This window comes from Pogona vitticeps, chromosome 6 (genome assembly GCF_051106095.1).
Source record: "Pogona vitticeps strain Pit_001003342236 chromosome 6, PviZW2.1, whole genome shotgun sequence".
Lineage (NCBI taxonomy): Eukaryota > Metazoa > Chordata > Lepidosauria > Squamata > Agamidae > Pogona > Pogona vitticeps.
Window position 1 is genome coordinate 44,338,860 of NC_135788.1, and position 17,807 is coordinate 44,356,666.

Consider the following 17,807-nt stretch of genomic DNA (forward strand, 5'->3'; position numbering starts at 1 on the left):
ATAGGTCTGACACATGTTTCCTATCTGCAAACACTTCATAGAAGTACACTACAATGTCCTGAAGTCATTGGACCTACTTGATGAGGAAGGGAAAACTGAGTTGCAAGCTATAATGCTAACAATGAAGTTATCAGTTATCTTTTGCATACTTAAGAGTAGGTTCATAACATAACTTCTAAGATATGAGAAGAGTGCCCTCTAGTGCCAAGTACAAAAATGGATATTCTCAGTGAAGCATAAGTACTTCCAAACTATGTTTTAATCTGAATTTTTTAATTGTATCAGAGCAGAAATGTCTGCAATTTGAAGTACATCCTAAATCCAGACTCCCAATTTTAATTTTTAAACATGAACCCAAGGGGGGCAGGTGGTAATGCATAAAAACTATCTAGGTCAAAAACTGCAATAATAAAATCTCAGCAACATCTTCTTTACTTGCTTTAATGATTTTACAGATCTAATGTAAAAGCAATTTTGTTCTCCTTTCCTGTAGATGAACTGTACCTGGTCATCCCTCGTCTCAATTTTCCAAGGCAAATGTTTTTAACAGCACCATATGCAAACCCAATTCTTCATCTGCAATTCTTTGCTGCCTTAGAGCGCATCACCTACAGAAAGCAGGCCAAACACCCTGAACAAAAGAAGTAACTACACAAACAAGAAGTAATTCTTAAGGTTGGAAAAAGGAGTTTTAAAAATGCATTTTCGGAAACATACCATAAAGCAGATATACCATACCCTCTCAAGAAATTTTCACAGCTTTAGGACGATCTTGCTCATAAGAAGCATGGTTTTGATTTAAATCACAATTTAAAATTTAAAAATCAGATATTTTGAAGATTTAAATAAAAATGATTTTTATTTAAATATGATTTAAATCATTTTTTTAAATCATTGATTTTTATCCATCCTGGCTCATAGTACAGTGGTTCCCGATTCTGGGTCCCCAGATCTTCTTGCACTACAACTCCCAGGATTCCTGGTCAGTACAGCTAGTGGTAAAGGCTTCTGAGAGTTTTAGTTCAATGACATCTGAGGACCCAAGGCTGGGAACCACTGTCATAGCAGAACCTAACATGAATCAGAGCCTCATCTGAATATCTCTGTAAAATAGAGCTTAATGTGGAAGGGTGGACAACTCAGGCAGATTTGGGGGGTGTATAATGTCCCCTGAAATCTGCTGATTGTTGCAACCCCATCACAGAAATTCCACAAAGCATGACATTCAACAAGATAGGAGAGTGTAAGAATTTTATTTTTTTATTTTTAAGAATGATCATGCTTCTGCAATCCTGCCAGGAACCATAAGAGGAGAGCCTGGGATCTGCAGAGAATGGGATCAAAGGGAGTTACAATATAGCTTATGACAGTGCCCGAAGTGGGGAGGAACCAGTGGATGGCAGGACGTGGAACCAGAAGTGGCGGTGGAAGGGGGAATTCTGGGCATGGAGGTGCCTCAATACCCTACTCCTGATCTGCCGCCAGTGCAAGCTGCTCCGGATCCTGGCCTGCTACTTGTCGAACTACCAGCACCGCAGCTGCAGCCTCCTCCTCAGGTTTGGTTGCAGGGGAGAGAAGCGATTCGGCGACTTATGGCTCGCGTGCCCACAGAGAGGGTTCTCCATGCCAGCTGTGGCACACGTGCCATAAGTTTACCACCACTGGCCTATGACATGGATCAAACCATACTGGACTTCAGGGTCAGTGTGGACACTGGCATGAATATAATCCATGGTATCCATGTGATCACCACCTAATCTTAATAAGAAGCAGAAAACAGGCTGCAAATCAAGCTGCAGCAAAGTTGATTCGGAGCTGCCAGTGTAGTAGGCACAGACTGTGATGATGGAAAGACAAAGATAATATACTTTGCCTTAGAATAGCAATACAGGCAACCATGGCTTTCTGAAAAGTTAAGAGGGAAGAATGCTTCACATGTGATTTTAATGAGTTCTACCTCTAACCATTAACAGATATGCATCAGGACTGGGTGTGAAGGAGAGATAGGAAAAAGAGAGAAGGAACAGAGTGAGCCATCCTCACAAATAGAGACGTCAGAGATAGGAGAGAGGGAAATAATAGAACGGGAAGAGTTGATTGCAGAAGAAAGAGAAGAGAAGATTGAAATCTGTCCGGTGGAGGAGGGAGAAGGAATTAATTATATCAGTATGGGAGGACAATATAAAAGCTGAAAGGGGGAGGAGAGTTTTTAGTATATCCAGGGGAGAGAGAAGGAAAGAGGAGAAAAATAGAGAGAGAGAGAAAGGTGAACAGAGATATGAAAGAGTATGCAGGTTATTAGAAGGTTTCCCTAATTTGAAGGTAGGATTACTGCCTGAACCCGACTTGTCAAAGGGAAAGGAAATATTGACAGAGGAGCTAGAATAGACAGTTGTGGTCTTTCCGCAGGGACCAGGCCACTTGAGGAAGGTGATCCAACCAGACCAATCCTTCAGCCAACCACCACCAGAGGGAGATTGGGTCAGAAACCCTGGTTGCAGGACAATTTGTGCGGTTCGGAGTTCTCCAATGAGAAAACTCACCGACTGGGAACGTTTTGGACCAGCCCCTCAATGAACCTTGCCAATTTACAGATGGAGTTCTCGTCTTCACACTTTCGACAGTTGCCAGATCTCGCTTGTTTTGAACCTATAGAAGTTGTTGTGGAATCACCAAATGTTAAACCAAATAAATCTGTTAATATTTCAGAAGAGGCTCAGTCATCATTTCCTGCCAAAAGAGAGGAGGTCCTTCAAATTTGTAATGAACCTGATCACACTGGGGCATATCAGTGTATCATAAATTCATTATAAGTTAGATCCAACTTAAACAGAAACTCTGTAGCATCCCTCCCTCCCTCAATCACTCATCTTCAATAAATAGCCATGCAAATATATCGGAGACTGCCACCGAAGGGGAGAGGACTTGAGAGATCTGGAGGCTGCAGACCCGGCACCCCCCCTTCATCCCAACGAGCTTGCCCGATTTGAGATGGATTTGAGGTCCGGGAGCCCCAAAAGTCTTGGCTGTTGGTGAGGTGGAACTGACCATCCCAGGCTCTGGTGGCAGGACGGCAGAGAAAAATTTCTGGGTGGCCATGGAGGAGAGAGAGCTATCTACAGTGGATCTCGGCTAGGCGGTTACCATCTTGGATTCCCTAACGGCAGCCTTCCTCCTAGAACTGGTCTGCTCACCCTGTTGCTCTTGGACTATCTACAGAGACGCCACACTTCCTTCTTAAGGAAGGGTAAAGAAAAGCCAGGAACTGAATATCTTTCTGCCTGAACCTTTACTGTTCCTGATGCTCCCTATGCTCAATTTTAAGACCTATGTGATGCAACCCGTGAATAACACCCTCACTCCACTGTTTTTACTACTAATAACATCAACTTTAACAACTTTAAAAATAGCTCCAATAACATCAAGACCAGTAAAACTTAAAAGGACAAGATTAAGAGGTGGTGGAGGACAGACCTGGACTATATGTGGGGAGTAACTTCTTGTTGTTTCTTAATTTAATTTTATATATGGGGCTCTTGTATTGAGATTTTAATTATAATACTGTATTTATTTTTGTATTTGTATTTGTCCTGCACTTTTCTTTAAGTTGTGGTATTATCTAGGGTTCTGTTCTTTCTTTTCTTTTCTATTGATATGCAATGGAAGACCTGTTTGCACAGCGAGGGGCCTTTTAACATCCCGGTGATCACGGGTAAAGGGAGATATGGCATTGGCGCAGTCCCTACTCGTGTCAGAAGAACGACGAACAGATGTTTGAAGGCTGTCTGTTGTTCTGAGACTGTGACCAACCCTGAGTATCGAGGTAGCCAGGCCAGCCTGCCCTCCACTCTAACTCTGGTACTGTTGAATGCTAGGTCTATAGCCAACAAGCTTCACGTGATTCACTATCTTACCTGGAGGAGAATGCAGACCTGGCATGCATAACCGAGACGTGGATCAGCAGGGAGGGGGGTCCTCCCCTGGCTCTTGTCTGTCCGCCCGGTTATGCTGTCCAGCACCAGGGTAGACTGGAAGGGCGGGGGGGAGGAGTAGCCATTGTTTATAAATCCACCTTGGAGGTTACTAGGCACTCCTAAATGGTAAAGCCGGGTCTAGAGGCACTCCACGTGTCAATTGGGGCCAGGGATGGTATTGGGATTTTGCTGGGTTACCGCGCTCCCCCGATCCAGCCACTTCCCTTCCGGAGTTGACTGACTTTGTCTCCGCAGCACTATTGGGATCCCCGAGGCTTTTGGTCTTGGGTGATTTCAACGTGCAGAGCCATCTGGGTCAGCTCTTGAGTTCTTGGAAACCATGGCTTCCTTGAACATGTCCCAACATGTCAACGGCCCCACCCACGTGGGTGGTCACACACTGGACCTGGTCTTTTCCTCCAGTTGGAGAGAGTGTGATCTGGTGGTGACGGACCTCATGTCAGTCCCCTTGTCATGGTCAGATGACCACCTAATAAAATGTAACCTCACAGTGGCTCTCCCCCCTCGCAGGGAGCAGGGACCTATTTCTATGGTCCGCCCTTGAAGGCTACTGGATCCAGCTGGATTCAGGACGTCATGAAAGGGGTCACGGCGGACCTGGCTAGCGCTCCTGTCGATGCTCTGGTTGATATCTGGTCCACCTTCGCAACCAGGGCTATAGACACGATCGCACCTAAATGCCCTCTCTGTCGTTGAGCTCGTCCAGAGCCCTGGTTTAACCAGGAGCTTTGAGCACTGAAGCGACATAGGAGAAGGCTAGAGCGTAGGTGGAGGAAGAACCCGACGGATTATAATAGGATAGCTGTCAGGGTCGCAACTAACCTTTACCTGTCTAAGGTAAAGGCTACTTGTCGAACTTACTTCGCTAACCGGATAAGCGAAGCGCTCAACCAGCAGGCGGAGTTATTCTGTATACTGCGCGACCTATCCGGAACTGGTCTGGATGATAGGCCTCCCCCTAGTTTTTCACCTGACCAATTTGCAGCCTTTTTAAAATCTAAAGTGGAGGCCATGCGACGGGACCTCTCTCCTTTTTTGAACACAGTGAGTCGAGCAGAGATGTCCAGTGCTCCGTCTTGCCCGGTAACCCTTGACTCCTTTCAGCCTGTCAGGCCTGATTCTGTGGCCAGAGTGCTTGACCGCTGTCGAGCCACCATCTCCTCCTTGGACCCTTGCCCAGCCTGGCTAATCAAAGCAGCCAGGCCGATAACAACAAAATGGGCCACTACAATAATAAATGGGTCTTTCCTTGAGGGCAGGTTTCCCTCTGCCCTCAAGGAGACACTCATTAGGCCCATAAGAAAGAAACCTAATTTGGCGGCGGACGAAATTGGCAATTATAGGCCCGTCGCCAATATTTCTTTCATGAGCAAAGTGGTCGAGAGGGTGGCGGCTGACCAGCTTCAGGCACATCTGGATGAAACAGATGCCCTGGATCCTTTTCAGTCGGGCTTCAGGCCATGCCACGGTACAGAGACGGCATTGGTCGCCCTGTACGATGACTTGTTGAGGGAGGCCGACAGCAGTAAAATTTCTTTGTTGGTCCTCCTCGACATCTCGGCGGCCTTCGATACCGTCGACCATTGTATCCTCCTGGGGAGGCTCTCTGAGTTGGGTATCGGTGGTTTGGCTCTGGCCTGGTTCCGTTCCTTCTTGGAGGACCGCCCCCAGAGAGTGCAGCTTGGGGAGAATATTTCGGCTCTGTGGAATCTCAATTGTGGGGTTCCACAGGGGTCGATAATCTCCCCAATGCTGTTTAACATCTATATGAGGCCGCTGGGTGGAGTCATCAGGGGATGTGGAGCATCATGTCATCAATATGCTGATGACACCCAGCTCTATATTTCCTTTTCACCACCTGCAGGTGATCCCGTCCTGTCCCTCCAGCGCTGCCTGGGGGCCGTACAGCAATGGATGCAGGAGAACGGGCTGAGGCTGAACCCGGACAAGACGGACGTTCTGAGGGTGGGTGGCCCTGTGGATGGTGGCTTGGGAAACTCCCTCATGTTTGGGGGGGTAGCCCTAGCCGCGAAGAGTGGGGTCCGCAGCCTGGGGGTACACCTGGACCCGATGCTCACCATGGAAACGCAGGTGGCGTCGGCAGTCCGCTCCGCCTTTTTCCACCTTTGGTGGATTGCCCGGCTGCAACCTTACCTAGACACGGGGGCGCTCACTACCTTAGTACATGCGCTCGTAATTTCTAGATTAGACTACTGTAACACGCTCTACATGGGGCTTCCTTTGAAGCTGATGCGGAAACTTCAAGTGGTGCAGAATGCGGCGGCCAGACTCCTTACTGGAGTGAGAAAATACCAACATATCTCTCCTACTCTGGCCATGCTGCACTGGCTGCCCATCCGTTTCCGCATTGACTTCAAAGTGTTAATGCTTACATATAAAGCCCTAAACGGTTTAGGACCTCGATACCTGGCAGAACGCTTACTCCCAACTAGTTCTGCCCGTGTCACCCGCACGAGCCAGGAGGTGAGGCTGAGGAGCCTGGCGCCGAGGGAGGCCAGGAAGGAAACTAGAAACCGGGCCTTCTCGGCGGTGGCTCCTCGCCTCTGGAATAACCTACCTCCGGAGATTCGCGCTGCACCCTCGCTGGGTACTTTTAAGAACCAACTAAAAACGTGGATGTATAGGCAGGACTTCCCTTCCAGTTAATTCCTGTCCTCTTTCCTTTTTTATTCTTTTTCTCTTTATTTGATTTATTTTGTATTCTTCCCATCTTGCAGAACCATTTAATTAATTAATTGTTATACATTTTTCTTGAACTTGTTATCATTTATGTTGTAAGCCACCTAGAGTGGTCGAAATGAGTAGATAGGCGGGTATAAATAAAATAAATAAATAAATAAATAAATAAATAAATAAATAAATAAATAAATAAATAAATAAATAAATATCATGGCTGAAGTGCATCTGCACAGTTAAAAGTAGTGTGCCAGCTGCACCCATTCTTAGAGAGGACTGCATGTCTCAGTGACACCTGTTCTCAGCTGGTTTACTGTAATGTGCTCTACATGGGGGTGCCTTTGGAAAGTGTTTGGAAAGTTCAGCAGGTCCAGGACCATCAGGAGAGGGTTTTATCTCGGTCCCACCACTCTCACAAATGCATCTGGTGGAGACACGGGAGGACTTTTCTGTCACTGCTCCCTAACACCCTCCCATGGGAGGCTAGACTGGCCTCATCTTTGCTGTCCTCTGCAAGCAGATGAAGACTTTTCTCTTCAGGAAAGCTTTCCTTTAATGACTAGCTGTCTGAGGGAGTTTTCAAAATGGATTGTTGTGCCTTGTTGCTTTTAAATGTGTTTTAGTATTGATTTTATTTACCATTTTTAATAAAATGTTATTTTTTAAAAAAAATGTGTATACTTACTGCTTTTAGCTTTTAAATATTGTCTTTTAAATGATGTAAGCTGCCTTGGGTAGAAAGGCAGGGCAAAAATATTTTAAATAAATAAATAAATTTTAATATGGCCCCTCTCCCACTTAAACTTGTTTATCTTTTTCTTACCTCTCCCTACTTCAAATAATAAATAATAGGGTATGATTAGTAATGAAAATAAATTGTGTTAGGCTTGTCACAAAACCATAGGTTAAAGCTCATCCTATCTATTTCACACCCAGTAAGCATCTCTTAAAGACAGCAGCCAACTAGAGACACATAAGCATATATATTGTCAGGAGAGAAGAGGAGAAGAAACCATTAATAAGTCATTAGCAATGCTCCATTCAAGATATGGTGATTAACTACATGTCAGGACTGCTTCACTCATTGCCAAATATTTCCATCAACCATGGAGCTCTTGTATGATTTAGCTTACTAAGATACACAGAGGCCTTAATCCAATTGCTTGTCTCGATTAAAGGAGAACCAGTGTATACATGGGAATTCAGTAAGTCATCAGATATGTATTTTCTAGTGATTCAGTGGATCTCCTCTAGCTGGGACTATCCACTGACCACAGCAATTTATGTATACAGTGGTACCTCGACTTACGACCATAATCCGTTCCAGAAGATGGGCGTAACTCAAAATGGTCGCAAGTCGAAGCACCATTTCCCATAGGAATACATTGACACCCCATTAATCCAAAATACAAAAACATAAAATTAAAATAAAACACTGCAAGCCCCATAGGAATGTGCTGGGGCCAAAAAACCGAGACATCAAAACAAAACAAAAAACACAGTCAGCCCCAGTGGAACACTATGGGGCTAGGAAAAAACACTCACCCCCCCACACACACACACACAGTCAGCCCCAGCGGAACGCCATGGGGCTGGGGGGGGGGAAAAACACACACACATACAGAGCCAGCCCCAGCAGAACACTATGGGGCTGAGGGGGGAAAAAACACAACCCTCCCACACAGCCAGCCCCAGCAGACCGCCATGGGGCTGGGGAAAGAAACACAGCCCCCATACAGACACAGCCAGCCCCAGGGGAATGCCATGGGGCTCAGGAAAAAAACACAAAAAACCCAGACACACAGCCAGCCCCAGCGGAACACCATGGGGCTTGGGGGAAAAACACACACACACCCCACACAGCCAGCCCGAACATGATGGGGCTGGGGAAAAACACACACCAAAACACAAAAAACATCACAGCACAGAAACATAACCCCCCAAAACCCAAACCCACCCTGCAAAACAAAGTACCATATTTTTCTGTGTACACGAGCCCCCAAGGTATAAAACAACTCCCTAATTTTGACCGTTGATGGAGGTGGGGGAGCAGTTAAAGGGCAACTGCTCCTCCACTTCCACCCGCTCCTGCTGCTGCTGTTGCTGCTGCCCACCCGATCACCTTCTCCAGTGCAACTGCTGGGGCTCACCTCCAGCTCACATCATTGCCTTGTCCCCTGCCCTAAGGAGACGATTGCTGGAGGTGATCCGGCGGCGGCACAAGAGGCGCCCAAGCGCGCGCAAGTGCTTGTTAGCCTTCGCCTCTTGTTGCCTCTACCACCGGAGGGGACAAGGCACCGACGTGAGCTGAGCCTGTCAGTCCAACTAGTGATGGTGATCGGGCACGCGGGGGAGGCAGCAGCAAGAGGCACCCAAGCGCGTTTGAATGCTCCTTCGCCTCTGCCTCCTGCTGCCTCCACCACTGGATGGGACAAGGCGGCAACATGAGCTGAGCCCATCAACCCCACTGGAGATGGTGATCAGGCAGGCGGGGGAGGCAGCAGCAAGAGACACCCAAGCATTTGTGAATGCTCCTTCACCTCTGTCTCCACCTCCTGCTGCTGCTGCCTCGGGGCCACCAGAGGGGACAAGCCGTGAGCCCTGGAAGAGGCAATTGGGCCGCAGTGGCAGTGGCAACGGCAACAAGAGGCGCCCGAGTGCACACACGACTGCTTCCTTCCATGTATTAATCGATACTCAATTTTTCCTCTATTTTAAGAAAAGGTGTCATTTGATACACAGAAAAACACAGTAAATGTAATTACTCAGGAGCAGAAAGTAGCACCAGGCAGTCCAAAGCCTGCTCCAACCACTCACTCTAATCGATGGGGCGGAAGAGCTACAAAGACGCAGCCTCTTCTCCTACCAACAGTTAGCAAATTTGAATTCCCCACCTTTTTCCCTGCCTTTTTCCTGTCGCAAGTCGAAGCTCCAGCTGCAAGTCGAAGCAAATTTTTGCGGCCGGAGCTGGTCGCAACTCAAAATGGTCGTAAGTTGGGACGTTCGTAAGTTGAGGCACCACTGTATGTGGAAAATAGCACTATCATTTCCACATAGAAATTAGCTTCAACGTACTGATTTTTCAAGATTTATATTAAGTAACAGACAAAACCATAGGAAATATTAAGTTAATATGATAAAGCAGAAATTCAATAAACTCTAGTGAAACTTTAAATCCTAATGTCAGCATCTCACATAAGAGCACATGAAAATGGGGTACTGTATATTATTTGCAAAACACTACTAATAAGCTAGTTGGCTAAATAGCTCAGTGAATTACATATCTGGCTACAAGACTGGGAGTTCAGTTCCCCTTTTCATCCAAGAAGAGCCCGCCTATGTGCGCTTGTGCAAGCTGTACAGACCCCGGATGACTCCAGAAGAGAATGATAAACCTTTTCTGAACACTTTCTACCTAGAAACCCCCAAAAATGGTCAATACGTGTCAGAAATGACTTGACAGTGCATGCACGCACACACACAGATCAGCTAAGTTAGTTAAATATAGGCCTTCATAATATGACCAGTCAAAATAACTTGTTCAAAAAACAATGCCTGCAAAGAAAGAAAGAAAGAAAGAAAGAAAGAAAGAAAGAAAGAAAGAAAGAAAGAAAGAAAGAAAGAAAGAAAGAAAGAAAGAAAGAAAGAAAGAAAGAAAGAAAAACTGTAACTGAAAATGTTTTATTCAAATAAAACAGACATAACTGGAAAGCTAATTGCTGTACAAAGGAAACTGATACAGGTCTACATCCGTTTCATTAGATGAACATATTTATAATAAGATAAGTGCTCTTTTCCCAACAGAATAGAAAACTAGATATAACAGAATCTTTATCAATTTATAAGAGAAAAACATGAATAACCCTTTCCGTGACTGTAAAGCCATACCTGATCACATTGTAAATCATATAATGATGATGTTGCCCTTTATGCAGAAATAATACTTTGAAGAAAATGTAAAAATTCAGTTTTGGCATATACAGCCTATTTTCAGAAAAATTTTAACAAATCAACTCCCTTCTAGATTCATATATAATTTATTAACCTTTAAGAACTCAAAAGGTGAAAAGTTATTGCACTAAGAATGCTGACCAAAAAAAGATCTATTGCTATGATCTTTGTAACAAATCACTCTTAGCTCAATAAAAGACTAGTGGGCACAATGTGAGGACAAGAATAATATGGACAAAGTAACCAAAATAAGCAAACTTATCAGAAACATTCACTGAGTCCTAGTTGCATTGCTATTGGGAAGGTAGTCCTAAAATAAGAGATTAGAACATTTGTCAAGTGGACACTGGTATGCACATTCTGCCATGCAAGCCACAGTAAATCACTAGAGGAAGTATCCTGGCTCTACTGACAGTTCTTGGAAATAGTCTTTCTCTCACACCCACTAATCCCAACTGGATTGTGGGAGGACTCCAATTTGCATGAATGTGATGTTTAGTCCTAAACCTAAAGGAGGGCAGCAAAGGCTCAGCAGATCAGAGATCTTCTGTCCATTTTATAGTGTTCAACTATACGGGTATACAGAATCTGATCTGTAACAATGCTTTGCCATCAGGCAATGCAAAATTAAATACAGTGGTGCCTCGCATAACGAGCGCACCGTTGAACGATGAATCCGCATTGCGATGCGGATTTCCCCATTGCTAATGCGAGGGCATGCTCGCATTACGATGGGGGAACAGCTGTTCAGCGGTTGCAAAATGGCCGCCGGACACCAAAAATTGCCGCCAGAACACCAAAAATGGCCACCGGGACACCCAAAATGGCCGCCGGGACACCCAAAATGGCGGCCGGGACACCCAAAAATGGGACACCAAAAATGGCTGCCGGGACACCCAAAATGGCCGCCGGGACACCCAAAATGGCCACCGGAACATGGGAAAACATCGGAGAACGGTGAGTTTTGGGCCCATTTGGAATGCATTAAATGAAGTTTAATGTGTTCCAATTGGTTTCTCCGTCCCGCTTAACGATGTTTTCCCATAGCGAAGGTTAATCCGGAACGGATTAACCTCGCTATACGGGGCACCACTATAGTGTAGAGTTGCCCATCTCTATCTGCCTGAGCTGATATATGAAGCAGAGGTAATCCATGCCATGACCTTCTATTGACACTAGAGATGGGTACAAATTAAAAAACAAATTGCAAAATTCACCAAAGACCGCTAATTCATGTTTCATATTCATCCAAATCAATGCCCCCAACAAACATGAACCAATGAATTTTTAGCAATTTTTGATTCAATGGCTATAAAAAGGCCCCCAAACACCTTGAGATGTCAAAATTGCAGAGACGTTTCCCCTGACTCTCCTGTACAATCCCATTAAATTTAGTGAAGATTGAGTTTCTCCAAGCCAGCTGCTAAAAGGCAATTTCCTGGATGGGTGTATGAAACCCAATCTTCACCAAACTTGGAAGGATTGTGGAGAACAGATAGGGAAAGCTCCTCTGTGGTTCTGGTGTCTCTGGGTGTCTGGGGACAACTTTCTGAGGGGTACCCTCTTTGTGAGTGTATAACTCCGACATCCAAAACCCAAACTTTACCAGACCTGTAGAGCTTACAGTGGAGTTAGGGCAAGCTTTTCTACAATTTTTGTGTCTCGCTACGTGGGGCATTTAAACGCAAAATGAAATGACAAATCAATTTGATTCATCAGAAAATCATAAATTCCTGATTCATCAACCTTGACCAATCACAAATCATAATTTTTCCGATTTGTGTCCATCTCTAATTGATACTTGACTGAGAACCACAAATTCTAGTTTGCTGCAACTGGTGAAAAATAGGGCTATCTGAGCTTACATCTTTTGTTATTTAAACAACTGGTTCTGAACCAGTGGAACATACACCACCACAGTAAGGTAGCCTAGATGAGATACAACAGGATCCCCATGTCCATGGGGAATTGATTTCATGATCTGCCGTGGATGCCTGAAACTGTGGGTATGAGGGAACCTGATATACAATATACAAGGGGGTAGGACAAAAGCCACAAAGGGCATCCTTTGTTATATATAGGACTGTGGCAAACTGTGGATAAGTAAAACTGCAGTTAACAATCCTGCAAATACAGGGGTCCTACTGCACAGTGTCTTTTTTAAGGAATTACCGTATTTGCCTATGTACAAGACGACTGGGTGTAAGACGATCCCCCAACATTTCCCCTCAAAATATAGAGTGGATTACTCTGCTGTGGCGCCAGCTGCCCGGGGCTCTGCCCGGGCCCGCCCTGGAAGTTTATGGCTGGCGAGGAGGAGGGCGAGGAGGAGGGGAAGCAGCCGGGTGGGCGGCGGCAGCGGAGGAGGAGGGGAAGCGGCTTTCGGGCGGTGGGCAGGCGAGAGGGCAGCTGCCTCAGCGGCGCAGGGTGGCGGGGAGCCCGGCGGCAGGCTCTGGCCGCTCAGGCATGGCCGGCTCTGCTTCCCTCCCTCTGTCCAGATCGACCACCTGCCCGCCTGCCTTCCTCTCCAGCCAGCGCGGCCCCGCGTCACTGACTCAACGGCGGTGGCGGCTCCTTCCTGGCCCAACTGAAGTGCACCCTGTGTATAAGACGACCCCCCCCCACTTGGAGGCATGTTTTTGGGCCAAAAAAGTCATCTTATATGCCGGCAAATACGGTACTGTTTATGTTTGCTTATATACTGGACATAGTGACAACATTTATTCTCAATTTTACTATTCTTATTTACTTTGTCTTACAGTTACTGTAGCAATAAATTTATATTCAAAAGTTATAATTTATAATTATTCATACTAATACAGTGATGCCTCGCAAGACGAAATTGTTTCATACTTGCGAAATTTTCATCTTGCGAGGCGCAGTTTCCCATAGGAATGCATTGAAATTTAATTAATGCCTTCCTATGGATGAAAGAATGCTCCAACTACCGCACAATTGCACTCATCTCACACGCTAGCAAGGTTATGCTCAAAATCCTACAAGGTAGGCTTCAGCAGTATGTGGGCCGAGAACTCCCAGAAGTACAAGCTGGATTCCGAAGAGGCAGAGGCACTCGAGACCAAATTGCTAACTTGCGCTGGATTATGGAGAAAGCCAGAGAGTTCCAGAAAAACATCTACTTCTGCTTCATTGACTATGCAAAAGCCTTTGACTGTGTGGACCACAACAAACTATGGCAAGTTCTTAAAGAAATGGGAGTGCCTGACCACCTTATCTATCTACTGAGAAACCTATATGTGGGACAGGAAGCAACAGTTAGAACTGGATATGGAACAACTGATTGGTTCAAAATTGGGAAAGGAGTACGACAAGGCTGCATATTGTCTCCCAGCTTATTCAACTTATATGCAGAATACATCATGCGGAAGGCTGGACTGGAGGAATCCCAAGCCGGAATTAAGATTGCCGGAAGAAATATCAACAACCTCCGATATGCAGATGACACCACTCTGATGGCAGAAAGTGAGGAGGAATTAAAGAACCTTGTAATGAGGGTGAAAGAAGAGAGTGCAAAAATGGTCTGAAACTCAACATCAAAAAAACAAAGATCATGGCCACTGGTCCCATCACCTCCTGGGAAATAGAAGGAGAAGATATGGAGGCAGTGACAGATTTTATTTTCCTGGGCTCCATGATCACTGCAGATGGAGACAGCAGCCCCGAAATTAAAAGACGCCTGCTTCTTGGGAGGAAAGCAATGACAAACCTTGACAGCATCTTAAAAAGCAGAGACATCACCTTGCCAACAAAAGTCCGAATAGTCAAAGCTATGGTTTTTCCTGTCGTGATGTATGGAAGTGAGAGCTGGACCATAAAGAAAGCAGACCGCCGACGAATTGATGCCTTTGAATTGTGGTGCTGGAGGAGACTCTTGAGAATCCCCTGGACTGCAAGGAGAACAAACCTATCAATTCTAAAGGAAATCAACCCTGAGTGCTCACTGGAAGGACAGATCCTGAAGCTGAGGCTCCAGTACTTTGGCCATCTAATGAGAAGAAAAGACTCCCTGGAAAAGACCCTGATGTTGGGAAAGTGTGATGGCAAGAGGAGAAGGGGACGACCAAGGATGAGATGGCTGGACAGTGTCTGTGAAGCAACCAGCATGAATTTGACACAACTCCGGGAGGCAGTAGAAGATAGGAGGGCCTGGCGTGCTCTGGTCCATGGGGTCACGAAGAGTCGGACACGACTAAACGAAACGATGGATGAAAAAACTCAGAAAAAAAGTCTGAACAAAGTCACTTACAGTACCAGGTACTGTAGACCGAGCCCCGCTCCTCAACAGCCGGATTGTGTGACCAGAGCGCCGAATAGCTGAGAGGATGCAGACATTTTGTGGTTGTCTCCACATTTTGTGCTGGGTCTCAGACGCTTCGCAGGGCTTGCCCAGGATGGACAAATTGTCTAGGGGAACCTTTACCTTTAGCTTACTGTAGACCGAGCCCTGCTCCTCACGATGCCTTGGTAGCCCCAGAACAGCTGGACCCTGTGTGACCAGAGCACCGAACAGTTGAGAGGCAGCAGCCATTTTGTGGTTGTCTCCGCTCCCCGTTTCTTAGCTGTTCGATGCTGGGTCTCAGAGGCTTCCTGGGGCTTGCCCAGCACAGAAAAAGGCAGGGGAAAAGGGTGGGAAATTCAAAAAATGGTACTTTTCCCCTGCCTTTTTCCGTGCTGGGCAAGCCCCAGGAAGCCTTTGAAAGTGGTGCTTGCCATGGGGGGGCGGCCCCCACTGCCAGCGCCGCTTTCAGAGTTCCATCACCAGTCCTCCAATGGTGCTGGGAGGACTGGTGGGGGACCTCTGAAAGCGGCACTGGCCACGGGGGGGCAGGCATGGCAACTGCCGCTTTCAGAGGCTTCCCAGGGCTTGCCCAGCATGGAAAAAGGTAGGGAAAAAGCACCATTTTTGAATTTCACACCCTTTTCCCCTGCCTTTTTCCGTGCTGGGCAAGCCCTGGGAAACCTCTGAGACCCAGCGTTGAACAGCTGAGAGGCGGGGAGAAGAGACGACCACAAAATGACTGCTGCCTCTCAGCTGTTCGGTGCTCTGGTCACACAGGGTCCGGCTGTTCTGGGGCTACCAAGGCATCGTGAGGAGCAGGGCTCGGTCTACAGTAAGGCAAAGGTTCCCCTACACAATTTGCCCAGTCGTGTCCAACTCTAGGGGGCGGTGCTCATCTCCGTTTCCAACCCATAAAGCTAGCATTTTGTCTGCAGACAATGCTCCGTGGTCAAGTGGCCAGCGTGACTAGACACGGAACGCTGTTTACCTTCCCACCGAGGTGGTACCTATTTATCTACTCGCATTTTTGCATTTTGCATGCTTTCGAACAGCTAAGTTGGTGGGAGCTGGGACAAGGAACGGGGGCTCACTCAGTCACGTGGATTCGATCTTACGACTGCAGGTCTTCTGACCTTGCAGCACAGAGGCTTCAGCAGTTTAACCCGTAGCGCCATCATGTCGGTCTACAGTACCTGGTACTGTAAGTGACTTTGTTCAGACTTTTCTTTCGGAGTTTTTTTGCCCATAGGAACGCATTAATTAAATTTCAATGCATTCCTATGGGAAACCATGGCTCGCAAGATGAATTTTTTTCGTCTTGCGAGTCACCAAAAAACTCGCAAGACACTTTCATCTTGCGAGTTTTTCCTTGCGCAAGGCATTCGTCTTGCAAGGCACCACTGCATTTGCTTCATTCTTTGCTATTGCCATGTTACTGAAAGTTTTCTGTGCCTAAAACTTACAAAAGTGATAAATATTTTTGTCTTTCCCTGAAAAAGTGATGGTTCTGTTTCTATCATGAGGAGATCTAGGCTTTTTAACAGATTGATTAGTGGAGTATGTACATAGAATAGTCAAAATTCTACTGGAGCTCATTTAAGGTATACATAATGTGAAAAAGCTAACTGATGAGGAACTGGGCCATGTGCCCAAGCATGCAACTGAGATGTGCCCTGGCACTCCTTAGTTAGCTGCAGCAAATTATGCAAATTTGTGAATACTGTACTATTAAGAATCTGGCTGCAAGATTACGAAGTAATGTCTTAAATTACTCTTCTGGGCCACATGTCTTCATACCTCAGAAGGTGCTGCGTTCTGTATGAAATGAGAAAGCAGTATTTTAGTAAACCAGACTTCTGGTTTACATTATGCCACTGCAGCATCATGAACCTGATAAAAGATGTTTCCACACACAACCATAGCAACATGGTTTGTTTCTATACCAATTTATGTGTTTTTTGTATCTATCAGTTAATATGTATTCCAAAAGCTGGAACACAGACAAAACACTCTAGTAGAACTAGACACAACCACAGCTTTGCTGAACTAAAAAGGAAATGCCATGCTAGCATTTCAAAATAAAGATTACATGAAATAATTTGTTGTAAAGCCTACCACAAAAAAAAAAATTCATATCAAGTTAAATCTAGTAGTTTCCTACCTAGCATTTTGTCTTCAGAGACAAAAATAATGATGGTGAAGGGAAGCTTATACACTTCAGTGTTTACTTGCTTAACTTTGCTGTTTGAAAAGCTTTTTATCAGTTTATCTACACCACAGTAGTTTTAAATCAGATTAACCATCATAACATTGCCCCAAGGGCCCTTGGGAATAAACGTAAGGTTAGCATTAGGACAAATCACAGAAAGTCTCAACAGAAACCCTTATCTAAGAGAAAATGAAAAATACCAGTTTTTTAAGGAGTACGTATTGCTAAAAAGGACTATGTCCACCTCATTCCATCCCCAGTCCTGAAAGGAACTAAAGTGAATCACTGCTGCATTATTCCTCTCTCTCTCTGCCCACCTCCATGAAACACCAGCAAAGAAAATGACTTGGAAACAGCACACCACTTTCTTGGATTCTTTCTGAGTACAGTATTTGAAGACAAAAGAGCCAGTCCTGGCTAACCATGTACGTGTCTACATTTACTAGGAGTCAAAAGAAGTAAGGAACAAAGGAGGAGAGTTTTCATGGGCACCACACTAGCTGCTTCCAAATATTTGCCAAATGAGTTGTGCCCTGGGCACATCACACATCTTATACTTCCATAAAGGGAGCGAGACCCTAGGTTTGATCTTACAGCCTCTCCACCCTTCACTCTGTTTGACACTGAAGAGGCCATGCAGAAAGGGGAAAGGGAG

The 17,807-nt window shown here is 45.7% G+C and overlaps 1 protein-coding gene across 4 annotated transcripts in view; it reads right to left on the reverse strand.

The window, feature by feature from the left end:
* SLC4A7 (solute carrier family 4 member 7) overlaps window positions 1-17,807 on the reverse strand; it is a 114,134-nt gene that overhangs the window by 95,244 nt on the left and 1,083 nt on the right. The gene's annotated exons all lie outside the window — the stretch shown is intronic.